This window comes from Ictalurus furcatus, chromosome 15 (genome assembly GCF_023375685.1).
Source record: "Ictalurus furcatus strain D&B chromosome 15, Billie_1.0, whole genome shotgun sequence".
Taxonomy (NCBI): domain Eukaryota; kingdom Metazoa; phylum Chordata; class Actinopteri; order Siluriformes; family Ictaluridae; genus Ictalurus; species Ictalurus furcatus.
Genome location: NC_071269.1, coordinates 18,709,308 through 18,723,646, shown reverse-complemented (window position 1 = coordinate 18,723,646; position 14,339 = coordinate 18,709,308). Strand labels below are relative to the sequence as shown.

Sequence of the window (14,339 nt, the reverse complement as noted above, 5' to 3'; positions counted from 1 at the left end):
GGTTAATAATAAAGCACAGCTTTCATTCGGAATTTATTACAGAGCTTTCATTCATAAACTCAAGCGAACGGAAAGCTTTTACTGCTAGCTGTTCATGTTAATGTGGTCTAAAGTGTTTCTGACTCTATTGACCTTCTCTATCAAGCAAAATAAAGCAATTCAAAACGGGCGAGTACTTTACATTTGACAGGTTTAAAATTGGTTGTTTGGAGAATGAAACTGTTTTACATTTGTATGTGTGCTTTTTTTAATGAATCGATGAGCATCTATATTCATCACCTCTGTGTTGTTATCCTCAAATGAAATTAAACAAACAATTAAAATTACGGTTTGCCTAACGGTCAGGCCAATGTGCTAATCAGAATGTGTTACTCAGTTCCTGCAAATGTCTCATTCACAAAATAAATGCCTGAAGGAGGAAAATCGCGGCAATTACGCTGGCTTTCAAAGTGGTGAGCTCATTTGATATAAGTGTGACAGTGCTATTTATAGATGTATAGAGTGTTGTCTCGTTTGTGAACACGGTCCAATATTGGCAGGCAGCTCACTCACTGGAAAAGCCAACGTGTCAGCAAACAGGCAGCTGGACAACAGGACATGTTAACAGGTTGCAGGAAACTGGAACGGAGCATTTTCCAGGGGTCAGTTCACCCTCATCACTGTGCATAAGACTAAAAACGTGAATGAGATGGACCAAGTCATTGGCCCACAAGAAAGTGATAAATAATCTAAACGAAGCTCTTCATGCTTCAGTAGCGGTGCTGTACTTCTTTCCTTTATATATAAAAATTTCTCAGTACAATATTATTACTCAATGATGCGTTTTGAAATCCAAAGACAGAGACCCTGGGGATATGCAGGATCACGTCTTTCATACACAGTAAAATCCCTAGTGTTGAATTAACACCCAGAGTGTTCATTTTTGTCCAATGGACTTATATAAACACTGTAGGGTGTAAATTCAACACCGCGGGTGTTAAATCAACACTGGTGATTTTGCTGCGTATGAGCAAACGGACACATCTTGCCATTCTGCATGTTTAATGAATACGCATTCGGAAGTGTTTCGATGGGAAAGTGTAAAATACAGGGTAGTGTCCAGGCAAATACATTCATTTAGCAGCTGCAGTCTGATTAGCAGCCTGAAGCTCACTTTGAGAATGGCGATTGCATGTATAAATGAATACCGTAGGGCAGGTATTAAATTTGTGTCTGTTTTTCACCAATTGAAGACTAAAATTAAAACCATCAATAGGATTAGGGCAACAAGACTTATTATTATAACAAGACAAAAATATTTAATGATATATCATTTTGCTGAGGTTTTGCTAAGTGCCAAAAGTGTCGCTATACGTTTTGATTTTGATTATGTGCAGCAACATAATGAGAAAAGAGAGAAAAATGAAAGAATTGGTACTGAAATAGTTCTTAATGTCGTGTTAGTTACTTTTTGCAGGGTGTAACAAAGGAGCGCTGACACGAGACAAAAAAACAACAGTGACACATGTATCACGATGGTGTTATAATCACAATATCGATATCATATGGTTATATTGTCCAGGCATAACAATTACTTTATTAAACTTTCTCTAAATTGTGACGATATTACCATGGCAAAGCTCAGAAAAATATTTCTTACACATTTACAGACAGCCTGTGAATAGTTTTTTTTTTCTCTCTAACAAATAACTTAGTAACAGATTGTACAAGACACGTATAATGTGTTTTTTTATTATTCATATTGTATTTTGAAGAGTTTTTCAATGTGTTACTTGACATGGAATTACACATCGAGTCTAAGCTATTTTTCTGGAACTCGTTCTGAGATCCTAACCAAGAAGATCAAGATGAAGAACATGCTCCTCCTACATCACTGCACAATTCTTTACCTGCTACAAGCCCACTAACTTGCCCATTCATTCATCTTCAGTAAGCGCACTATATCGGTCACAGTGGATCCAGAGTCTAGTCTGACATTCCACCACGTATACACACGTTCACACATTCGTTCACATCTTAAGACAATCAACCTGGTGGCATTTTTTTAGGAGTTCGGAGAAAACCGGAAAACCCCGGAACTGTGAGGCGGTTACGCTACCCACTGCACCACCGTGACACCCGTTTATCAGAATGAACATGCAAATTAGCACTCTTTACTTGGGACCTTCGTCATCTTTGTAAGAGAACTGTCCAAACAAAAGAGGATTGCTGTTTACCTTCTCCTCTCCACACTGAAGCAAACTTCAATCGAAGTTTGCTAGTTTCGCAATGCAGCAAGGGAGCCAATCACCTGGCAGTCTTTCAATTTCAATATGAAAGGCTTTTATTCAATTACAATCTACAAATCAGATGCTCATAGAAGGGGACAAAGATTAATAAATCACATAAATAAATAAATTATAAACACCCCGAGCAGATGTTTACATAATTATTATTTACGATACGCTATGCATTACAATGCTCCGTCGCTCATGCAGAGTCCTCCTTTAGAATTCCAGGTGTTCCTTTAGAGCGGCGCGATAGCTGGCTTTGATCGGCATATCACAACAATTCTGTCTTTCATCTCCGGAAGCACGGTTTGGTTACAAGAGGGAATTTCGGATCAAGCATCAACCGAAGCCTTGGCACGACCTCAACCCGTGAACTTCTTATTCAAGCCTGTAGTCAATCCTCTAATGCGGGCTTACTGATATCTCCAGCATCAATCTCCCATTAATTCCTCACTGCATACGGCACATAAGTGGAAGCATCAACTTAGTGCTGACCGCAAACGAGGTACTGAGAAAGCTCTTCAAAAAAGAAAAAGAAAAAAATAATTTTTTAAGAATTAAGAATGAAGGTTTAATAGGCCAAAAAAATCAATGCACTGTTTATCTAGACACTAAAGAACATCCCCAAATTTTGTGGTTTCAACCTGGTCCCATATTTTGAATAAGCACTGATTTTTAAGCAGAGGATAATGTTTTTTTTTTTCCTTTGTTAATATATCAGTCACGTCTCGCACGTCTCATGAGCTCCTCTTAAGGAGCTCTTACTGTGTGGAGGTCCAAAGGGTTCAATATCAATTATTATACATGCCCTCCGTATAAAATAAAAAAAAAATTCTCATTCTCAGGGAAAGAAAGAAAAAAAAAATCATGGAAATATCAAATATATTTTATTATTGTTATATTCAATTATGATAATTTAGAAAGAAAAAAAAAAGCCTTCAGGTATTAAGCATACTAAGGAGACCTAAAAAGCAAAAAAAAAAATCTTCTTGTAAATTAAAGCAATTTTCTTTTCAGACTTTTTTGTACCCCAAGCTTCTGTGTTGATTCAAGAGGTTATGACTACAGGCTCCGTGTCCACAGATGAGTAGAATTAAATACATACTTAAATACTCACTAGCAGGCCCTGACCTATCTCAGCTATTAAAGAACGGCTCTTGCTATTCATATTCTGCTTCTCCGCCTCGTATCTATCAAGCTCAGGTGCAGCAGGAGCAACTCAGCACGAGATGCTCGCTATAGGGGCGGAAGAAAAGGAAAACGGGCTTGAACTGAAAAGCTAAATTTAATTTATTTAACCAGGGAGACAAACTGAAAAATTGCCGTGGTGCGCATCAATAGGATAGCAAGACCTCATGACCAGTCGAGACAACAAATTTATTACGCATTAGGCAAGATAAAGGACAGTGGTCGGCTCCCTTTCTCACACACCGATAGAATTTATCTTCGAGTGTCTCTCAAACTGCAGCAAATTTGGTTACATCATGAATCACCTGGAATGGATTCACTTACTAAGGCTGTGTTAATGAAGAATTTCGAGCCTGTTGATAAAACAAGCTGAACTTAACACTTCCAAATGTTTGAGTCAGCTTCATCATGCTTTCCCATCTTATCAGTGCTCTGTTTATAGAAATACTGTACACGCAGCACATTTTCCTACTTTTTTTTGTGCATATTCAGCAAGAGCTATCATGATTCGAATTTACAGACTTACAGTGATGCTTTAAATAGATTCGCAAATCAAATCTCTTGGGACAATGGAGGTGGTTCCAGCAAAAGCTCAGCAAAAATGATGTATCGTGATAAATATTATGTGTCATGAAGCTGCCTTAAGTATCGTGATATAATATTTGTTGCCATACCGCCCACTCCTAGAACTGGTTTAAAGTTTTGTCTGAAAATGATGGAAACAGACATATGCAAATGGAATACCTGCCCTATGGCTGTATCTACATGCGATCTCAGTCCTCAAAATGACCTTCTGTAAATTGCATAATCAAGACACGCAAAATGGGCAAAACGTGTTATTTAGCTCATATGAAAAATGCAATCTTACATACACCCTGTTAATAAATCAGGTTGCACAGGTGTTATCAATTTTGCATGTATTTTTTTTTCTTTGCACCTGCAAGCCTTTAGCAAATAAGGGTCTTGTCATCTTTAGCAAATGGAGGTAGTGTATCTTTAAAGTGACCCTGAAATCAAAATTATTGCTTTGGAGCTTGTTATATCACACCCTTAGGGTTAAGGAAACCAATATGATATAAAATTTTTGTAAAAAATTAATGTTCGCACTATTGTCTGAAGGCAGCCATCCGTGGCATCATGGGCATCTGTGAGCTCATGTATGTGAAAGAGGTTGGATAGCACTTTCCTCTGAATGTGTTCGAAAAGATGCGATTGGCTGACTTCACGTGTCATGCTGGAAGCATGTGTTCGACTTCACCCTCCCTAGTTGGTAGCTGTTGTATGACAGGGAAGAACTGTGGGAACTGGGCGCAACTAAATTTGAGAGAATATAGAGAAAAATGGTTTTTACATTCTTGTTTGAACTTTATAGTTCGTAACTTGCAGAAAAACGGTTAACATTTTTCTAACTAGTCCCTGTACAATCTATCCCTGGTTAGAGTTTATTCATTTTGGAAAGGGTGGAATTTGGGCCGGTCGGTGGTTATGTGGTTTTGGAACTTGTGTTTTATCAACTTGGGGCTGATCAGTGCTGGAATATGTCACCTTCTCAGACTGAGTAAAAAATGCATTTCCATGTTTGTATACCGCTGGGGCTCCATCTATAAGAGTAATACCATTTTACCTACCATTCAAATGCTTCTGGTGCCTCCTGTCACTGGCGGTCAACCTCAGCTCAAACATGTATGGCTCAACATCTTGTTAACTAGGATACCATCATTGATAAATTTACCAGGTGTGGGTGAAGGCATTGATGAGAAATTCTCCACAGTTGAAAAAAAGGCTCTCACAGTACTCTAGTTCATTACGCTGCGGTCTAATTTGTTTAGATTTGACGTGGATGTGGTCAACACTTACTGCCTCTTAACTGAACGAGTCAAGTCCTTCAACACGCTGTCACTCCGACTTCCCGTTTCGAAAGGAAACACGCCGTAATGCGGAATCAAATCACGGCTCTGAAGCCGTTTCACGAGGATCGAACAATTTCTAACAAAGTTCATCTGGTACTACAGCGCCAGAGGTCACCCCAGAACACTTAAATTACAGATCACTGAGTCATGCAACATATTACTTTATTGAACACGGCACTCATTCGAGCCCATTTAAATCTCCCATTCTTTTGATCATTGTGACAATATCAAAGAAGCAACTAAAGGACTTCCTCATGTGAACTCATTTTCACACCCAGCCTTATGCATATCACAGTGCTCGGTGGAGAATCAAAATTCATAGTACGCGATCCGAATTCTGCAGACTGGCACTGTGCTCTGCTGCTGGGCGTGGACGGACACAATAAAAACGCATGCAAATGAAAGAGTGAAAGAATGGATTAATGGATTATCAAGCCACATCTAATGAAGATTTGTGTCTGGATGTGTGCTCGCCTTAGCCGATTCATCTCTTAAGACAACAGCAGAAGAGGGGGAGGGGGGGAAGATTTACAACCCTGCTCATATCTGTAATTAAAGTGTCTTATTTCTCTGCAGTGTGAAAGCTCCAGTAACACTCTGAAATACTAACTAGCAAATGCACCATTTATGACGCCTTAATTAAATCCATCGTGCTAAAAATAACTGGAGGGAAATTTAGTGCACTGAAAGTTTGGAGTAAAAACCCCATACAATGAGTAAATAAATCCCTTATATCAATATTTTAGTGAAAGCACATAGATTTATACAGTAAAGTCAAGCTGGAGTGAAACACTAATTGTTTGTTTCTGCTAAAACTTGCATTAAATACACGTCGAGCAAAATAACGCTGACCCCGCTTTAGCGATTACGTAGGTTTTTCTCTCAATTTAAAATGTTTAATAACTGTAATGATGCCAATAAATTAACGTGTGTTTTTTTTTAGCCTGATAACAGCAGAGAGGAACTGTGCAGGCTTGATAAGTAAAAATCAATTTGTGATAATTAATAATTAATGGGAATGCTGCAATCAGTTACTGTCATGCAAAAAAAAAAAAAAAAAAAAAAGGGGGTTTACACAAAAACACTGCACGGCTTCCAGATTAACATATAGAAAGAAACATCCTTAGTTTAGTCTGAGTGGTGAAGTTTCCTTACAGACCTCCACGGTGCCAGACACGGCTTGGTTTAGAGTTTACTACTAAGCAGCTGCTTTCGCTTTTCAGACCGTCTGAGGCTCTATGAGAGCTCAGTAATTATGTAAACATGACTCAGAGAAATGTCGAGCAGTACAAGGAGCCCAATGCTATCGCCAGTCCACATTACCTCAACTAAAGATATTCTTTTTAAAAAAGGAGAAAGCTCGGCAGAATTTCAACGACAACTTAGCTGAGGAGAAAAGAGGACTTGCCCAAAATGCTTCAACGTTTTGGGCTTTCTGGCTTTTTCTGGTTGGGAATTTAAGGTTGCTTTTGGACAAAGCGTTTTTTTCTACAAGCATTGGATGGAGTTTTGTGCTGATATGGAACAAAAGTTAACACTTATATTAAAATAGAGATGCACCGATGTATCGGCCAGTAATAATAACAAAGGCAATTTTTCACGCAGTTTTTCAGTTTAAAAACGATCAAAAGATTGTCAATCAAAAGAGGGCGGGAAAACATTGATTTCGTGCTGTGTGTAAAGATGATGTCTGATTGTGTGGAATGATGATAAACCTGCAGTTTGTAAGCTCTGTAATCTCTGCACTGATAAAATTTTACACCGGACGCCACAGCAGTGAAGCGGGAGTTTCGGCATAGAGTCTATTTTTTTTTTGCCGCGCTGCTCGCTCTGAATTAAAGCGCCAGTACACCGTTCAAAGATTTAAATGAAGATGAATTGACAAAAAAGTATATATTGCACAGAAAAATATATTTGTAGAGTAGTATATTTCATATCCAGTTAATGTTAATATATAAAAAAAAGTTGATATTATATATTACCAGTTTGATATTCAATGAAGTAGAAATGCTTTTGTCTGTGGAGAGTGAATGTGAGACTAACAGGAGGTTTTTGGTCTTTTTTTAGAATTCAGTCAATTAATTCTGTTAATATGAATTAATACCATTCAATAAGCTAAGAAATCTTACTTTAATCTTCAGAATTGAGTTCATGTGTTAATGTTAATTTGAGTAATGTGTTTTCTGTTTATGAGACCAGTTACTGTGAAACAACTTGCTGAAATGGAAAGAATAAAGTTTTAATTTGCATTTCTTTCAGAATTGTGGAATTCATTTTTATTCATTTAAAAGAAGGCATAAAAAGTAGAACTACCGGTTATCGGTATCAGCTGAGAAATTTAGTATCGGTGGATCTCTACTTTAAACAATGCTTTTAATGCTTCTCACTCACTCACACTCATCTTTAGCAACTGCTCCATCCTGGTCAGGGTTGTGGTCAATCAGAAGTCTATCCTGGAAACACTTGGCATGAGGCAGGACTACATCCTGGATGCAATGTCAGTCCATGGCACGACACCAAGCACACACACATTCACACTCGTTCACACGTGGTGGGCAATTTAGAGTGGCCAATCCACCACCTGGGAATTTGGAGGAAACCACAGAACACAGAGAAAACCCACGGAGACATGGGGAGAAATCCTGAGTTCAGGATCAAACTGAGGAGCAGTAACGCAGCAATGCCACCCGCTGCGCCAACATGCCACCTCTCCTACAGCTTCCACATTTTGTTGTCAATATTTACCCTAATTTTAGCAAAAAGGATGCTTTCAATGTTGAGACAAGTTGTAAATCTCCTTACTGTTTCTTGATGATCCCACTAGCTGCAGTCTGATTGATTGGTCAAGTGATAAAAAGCATTTGGCTTTATAAAGTCTAAGTCCCTAGTTATCCTAAGAGGATAAGGTTACCTGTAAAACGTGTGCTGGAAGTGGAAATATTGTTTGAAAGCTTTATAAGACATTAACAGTATCTTGATCAAAACATGATCTTAATAGCTCCATCTATTATATTCAACTATTCGATCCAAATCTTCCATTTTTGCGGTTCCCATAGCGACAAGCCACATGTCTTAGTGTTGGTGTTGGTTTTTGTTTTGTTGCTGTCTCCACCCCTCATCCTGTCATTGGTTTGTTGCCCAACTGTGTTCACCTGTTCCATGTTACTAACTGATTAGCTGGCCAAAAACTGCGTTCACGCCATGTCGTAATTACGAGATTCTGACTTGTAAAAAGCGCTCACGTCCTCTTAGAAGTCGTCTAACTACGACTTGTAAACTAGATATTTTATCACCTGACCACCGCAACGTCATGCGGAAACGCTCAAAACGGTGCCGGCTTCGGCATTAAAGAGTACTTTAGTAATATCGTAATATTTCTGTATAATAATTTGTATAATTGACTATTATTAATGTCTTTATAATGTAAGATTAATCTGAAAAGAAACACGCATTCATTTCATTCCAAAGAGTCCAAAGACGTGAACAGCTCCAAGTAGAACTTCCGGGGTTGTCATCTAGTAATTATGGTAATTCCGACATGGCTTGAATGCAGCCTAAACGTATACCCTGCTGTGCCTTCGTTTTGTTAGAAAGTCATACTGGGCTTTTTTTTTTTTTTTTTTTTTTAAGTCCGAGCCTTATTTTCCTAGTCCTGTTCTATTGCACTTCTTAGTTTTGACCTTTCCCTCTTTCGTGCTATGTATATGGATTATCTACAGGTATATCTGGATTTGGACAAAAATTCCTGGAAAGCCTACAATAAAACACATGCCGAGCACTTACACTGGCTTCCTGCCTCATTTGTCCAGACATTCCACCTGCCCACAATTTAAAGCTATCTCAGCTGTCTCTTCTTGACGTAAAAATGGAATACAAACCAGAACAGCCTCAAACTCAGAAGTCAGCATTTACAAATGAGAGCGATTTGCTGGTCGACTGGGTGACTTTCGAATTCATTTAGCGAGAAGAGGGTCCTGTGCTCAAAGCTATTACACAGACAAAAACAATGTCTCCGTATAACACGATAGCATTAGCAGGATAGTACGGTAAAGTAATCTAATCTAAGAATCTAATTGCATTTTAGCAAGCTTTAAGATCGCAGATTAAGGATGTGTGCAAATATGCTCACCAGAATCATTTATAGCACGTTTTACATCACACCTTTCTCACTTTAAAACAGAAATAAACAAAAAACAAGACACAAGAACAGTTGCCAACAGAAGCTTTCATGCAATTTTGATGGCTTTTTAAAGAGACAGTGCTTCGCGTCTTAACTTCTAAGTGATTTTATAGGGCACTTTCTGGAGCTGCATGTGACTGTGGCTCACCATCAACAAGAAATATGCATACCCTTGAGTGGATTATTGCTAATCATTACACAATAAGAGGATGGAGTCCAGACACATGTGGGTAAGTAGATCTCTTCTGTGCAATCGCATACTGATTGTATATAACTTTCATAGCAAGACACACAGGCAGCGGCAGACAGCAGAAAGATAAATGATTATGGCCGTGTCAGCCTTTTTAGCCCGGCAGTCTCGGATGTGTTCACGTCTATAAGGGTCACGTGTCACAGTTCCTCAAGGACACCTTCACTGGATTTTAACATCCTTACTGATAAGTAGAATAAATACAATGGACCAGAAAGCCACATTTTCAAACGTGCAGTTTGCATGTTCTCCCCGTGCTTCGGGGGTTTCCTCAGGGTGCTCCGTTTCCACTCCTAGTCCAAAGACATGCGTTGTAGGCTTTTTGGCGTTTCCAAATTGTCCACAGTGTGTGAATGGGTGAATGAGTGTGTGTGTGTGTGTGTGTGTGTGTGTGTGTGTGTGTTATTGTGCTCTGTGATGGATTGGCACCCCGTCTAGGGTGTATCCCGCCTTGTGCCACAAGTCCCCTGGGATAAACTCCGGGCTCCCTGCAACCCTGTGTGGGATAAGCGGTATAGAAAATTGCCAAATGGATGGATTTTACTTCCCCATTACTTTACAATGATATAATCTTTCTAGGAATCCACTAAGGAAGATGTCTAAAACTGAAAGTAGGTGGCTTAGAAGGGAAAAAAAAACCTCTAGTACTACTACCTGAGCACATTTATTTAAAATTGGCAAAGAATGATCTGGCAAATATCTTGTTAGGAGAGCTTAGTCCATTCTCTTTCTGACAGCAGCACCAGGTTTAACTTCGACTGTAATGACAGGCAAGTTAGCTCAGTCCAGGGAGCCTTGTCATTCTGCTTAAGCCCTGGTTCTCGGTCTGCAAGTTTCATAAATGCTTACATCCGACATCTCCATCTCAAAAACTCAAAACGCGAACAGTTATTGGCAGAAACTGCCTCTTCGAGTAGGTAAAAACGGTTCCATAACAATTTGTACATAACAAGGGAAAGATAAATGCCGATAAACGTATCATACTCAAAAACAAGCAAAGCAATAGAAAACAATTCACAGCATTTAGACATACAGAAAGACAGAAAGAACATAATAAAAATGGACAGTCCGAGAGGTAAAAAGTGAAAGAGAGAGAGAGTGGTCTTCTTAGTCTGGTGCTGTCCATCATAGGATCTAGAGAGAATCTCAGCCTGCTGGCTCCTCATTCTCAAGGACCTTTAAAGATCAAAGGCATGAACACAACAAGAAAGCAGGGCTGAGGAGCAACGCTGTGAAGCAGAAGAGCCCGCGTGCCCTTGCACTGATTAAGCGAGAACATCCCACCCACCGATCCAAAGGCAATGTGTCAGGCCAGGGGTTTTAGAACAAGCCTCTGTGATTCACTGCTTCCATCGACTCAGTCCAATCCCCAACCTTCTTCCACAGCCTGACGGAGAATCTTCCAAATGCAACACCCAGCTTTTTTCAAGTTACAGCTTGTAATGTAAAGTGAAGTGTGCTTTTGATGGGATGGGAACACGCAGCACGTCCAGTGGAATAGACTGCAGTTTCCCAATGGTGCTTACAAAAGGGTTCAGCTTTATGCAATATGATTATGTGTGACCAAAAAAAAATATCTATATCTATATTTATATATCTATATCTATATCTATAATGGCAGATTCCAGCAATGGTGGATTCCTCCTCAAGATTGCGGATCATTTCAAAATTGACATGGGAGAGAAATGTATCCCACAGATACAACATTTTGATCAGTGGCAGATTTTAAGTTCATTTTTGTAGTTTTCCCCAAATGAACACTGGAAAAAAAAATCCATCATGCGGACATTATGGCTTCTTGAGACCTTTTTGTTCCCCATGAGCAACAAGGCATGGATACCAACTTTCAGACATTTTGGCCTGACAGAAAAAAAAAGCCATCATTTTGAAGGTATGTTTAGGCCCATGCTTTCTGAGAAGCTTAAGTCTAGTCTCTAGATTCAGTGCCACAGTAGAACAAAACTGACCAAGCTTCATGGTTCTGGACAAGAAGACTTACTGTTTCTGTTAGCATTAGCTGCGGCCAAATTAGCCACAGAAGGTCTGCCTAATAGACAGTCGGCCCACCCCCAAGCTTGCGTGTGTGTGAAGGGCCTGAGGAGTCACTGAGAATTTTGGAAGGGGGACATCCACTGGCAGAGTGCACTAGCATTTAGCTGAGCATGCATATTTCAGATATTCACAATAAATCTATTTTTCAGCTTACATTCACCCATTTCTCAGATTCATTACTCAACATTGTCAAGAGTGTTCATATGAACTGGTGATTGAATCGGAGTATCAGTTTTATGACTAGCGGATGTGTAAAGCATTATTTTAGCGTTAGTGATAAATTATTATTCCTTTTAATGTCATTGTTTTTGAAGATATGAGGTTGCCATCGCACATGGTAACATGCTGTAGTGTCCTCTTTGCATGTGGCACAGATCAAGTCCATAGGTTAATGTTCCAGTGATTTATGGACACAAGAAATATGTACAACAGCTGTCAATTCACCAATATGTAAATAGTTCAGCCAATTTTTATTTGATTCCTTATTACTTATCATCCCATAGAAAGACATGTATCCCACATATGTACCACAGTTCAAGTCAACTGGACCTACGGTTCACGAGGAGAAGATTTTTGGACAAATTTTCAATGTACTGGAGAATCTATCATGGCGGACTTTATGGTTCCCAATGGCTTTTTTGTTCCCCATGAGAAATAAGGCATATATACCAATTTTCATACATTTTGGACTTATGGGGCAGAGGGAAAATCATGTAGAATTTGGGCGTGGCCTGTAGGCTCCAATGGACCATTTGTGGTTTGGGAGTTACTCCTGCCCTGTAGTATCAATGTGCCAAATTTCAAAACTTTTTACCATTCAGATCTTCAGTTGTTGTGCACCTTAGGAAAATAAGGAGAATAATAATAAGTAATACCAGCAATAGCAATAGGTTTCCTCCTGACGGATGAATCGTAAAAAAAGATAGAAATGTAACTTAAGCTACAGGATACAACCAGCTGGAAACCTGAAGAGTTCCTGAAGAGAAGCTTTATTTACTAGTGTTACTCTAGTGTAAGACTGAAAATTCGTATCTAAGGACAGCTGTCGTATTAATAAAGACTGCTTTTCACAATACATTCATACTGAACATCCTTTCAACATGCTTAGGACTCTTTGACTATACAGAGTAATCATTTATAATCCCACACTCTGGTGTAACCATTTGAGTCTGGTTCCTCTCAAGGTTTTTTCTTTATGCCATCTGAGGGAGTTTTTCTTTGCTACTGTCATATCCGGTTTGCTCATGAGGAATCAAAATCTACATTCTTATTGCTCTAAAGCTGCTTTGTGACAGTGTTAAAAGTCAATAAACTTGAGAAAACTTACATAAGGTAAAGACTGTGCTGTCAGCTTTGCATTGAAACAAGAGATGAACATTTGGCAGAGAAGCTGATGTGCACATGAACAACTCCAACATTTCAACTATGCATTGGAAATCTGCTATGGCATGTAAATGCTAATTGGGTGGAATGGGGGTGGCAAGGAATCTTAAACAATACTGGACCCAAACTAGAACTACAGCTAGCATATAAGCACTTTGTTGACATGAAATAAGCACTTATATGATCCGTCTTCAAACGGACACAAATACGGCCAGTTCTTAGTTCCTGCCAGGTAACTATCAATCATATCCATCCAACCATTTTCCGTACCGCTTGTCCTATAGAGGAAGAGCTTGAAGCCTATCCTAGGGACCTTGAGGCACAAGGCGAGGGACACCCTGGACGGGATGCCAAACCATTGCAGGGCACAATCAGAAATTTGCAGGGCAAACAATTTGTAAATGCCAATCATCATGTTTTTGGACTGGGGAGGAAACCGGAGTTCCCAGAGAAAACCCCTGAAAGCATGGGGAGAACATGCAAACTCCGTACATAGGGGGCTGAGACGAGATTCAAACCTCCAAACCCGGAGGCGCGAGGCATATGTGTTAAGCACTAAGAAAACTGACTTTGAGGAGTAATCTGGATAATGAGACAAGCTAAAAAAGTCTTTGTTTTTTTTCATTGATATGGCTATTCGACACCTCCAGTCCTGAGACGGCATTGCTGATTCCACATTGTACCTCTGTCCTTATACTAATGCTATTGGCTATTAGATGGCATTGATGTCTACTCTATTAGGTGAAGCGCCTGGAGCACTGTGTCTATATGTTCTGGGACCTTTTCCATCCTTGTCCACTTGCTGGATCACCTCTCCATTTGCTGCTCTGTTTCCACATGTTGTACAAATTAAGCACTGAGGAGGGAGAGAGTGAATCCTTGGTAGAAGATCTGGGAGGGAGTGGGGGGGGGTTCTTCTATTAAATAAATAGCAAGCAATATGAGAAAATATTTTAGTGTAATATTGTCATAAATTATCCTGAAATACAGTGTAAAAAAAACTACATTTCTATTATCAAATTTAGGACTTTCCTTCTTCTATCCATTCTCTCTACCCTGGTATTACACAAGTGTGTCTGTTTATGTTGGTGGTAGTTTATTTATTT

The 14,339-nt window shown here is 39.3% G+C and overlaps 1 protein-coding gene across 1 annotated transcript in view; it reads right to left on the bottom strand.

The window, feature by feature from the left end:
• Positions 1 to 14,339, bottom strand: part of camta1a (calmodulin binding transcription activator 1a) — a 442,204-nt gene that overhangs the window by 389,826 nt on the left and 38,039 nt on the right. The window lies entirely within an intron of this gene.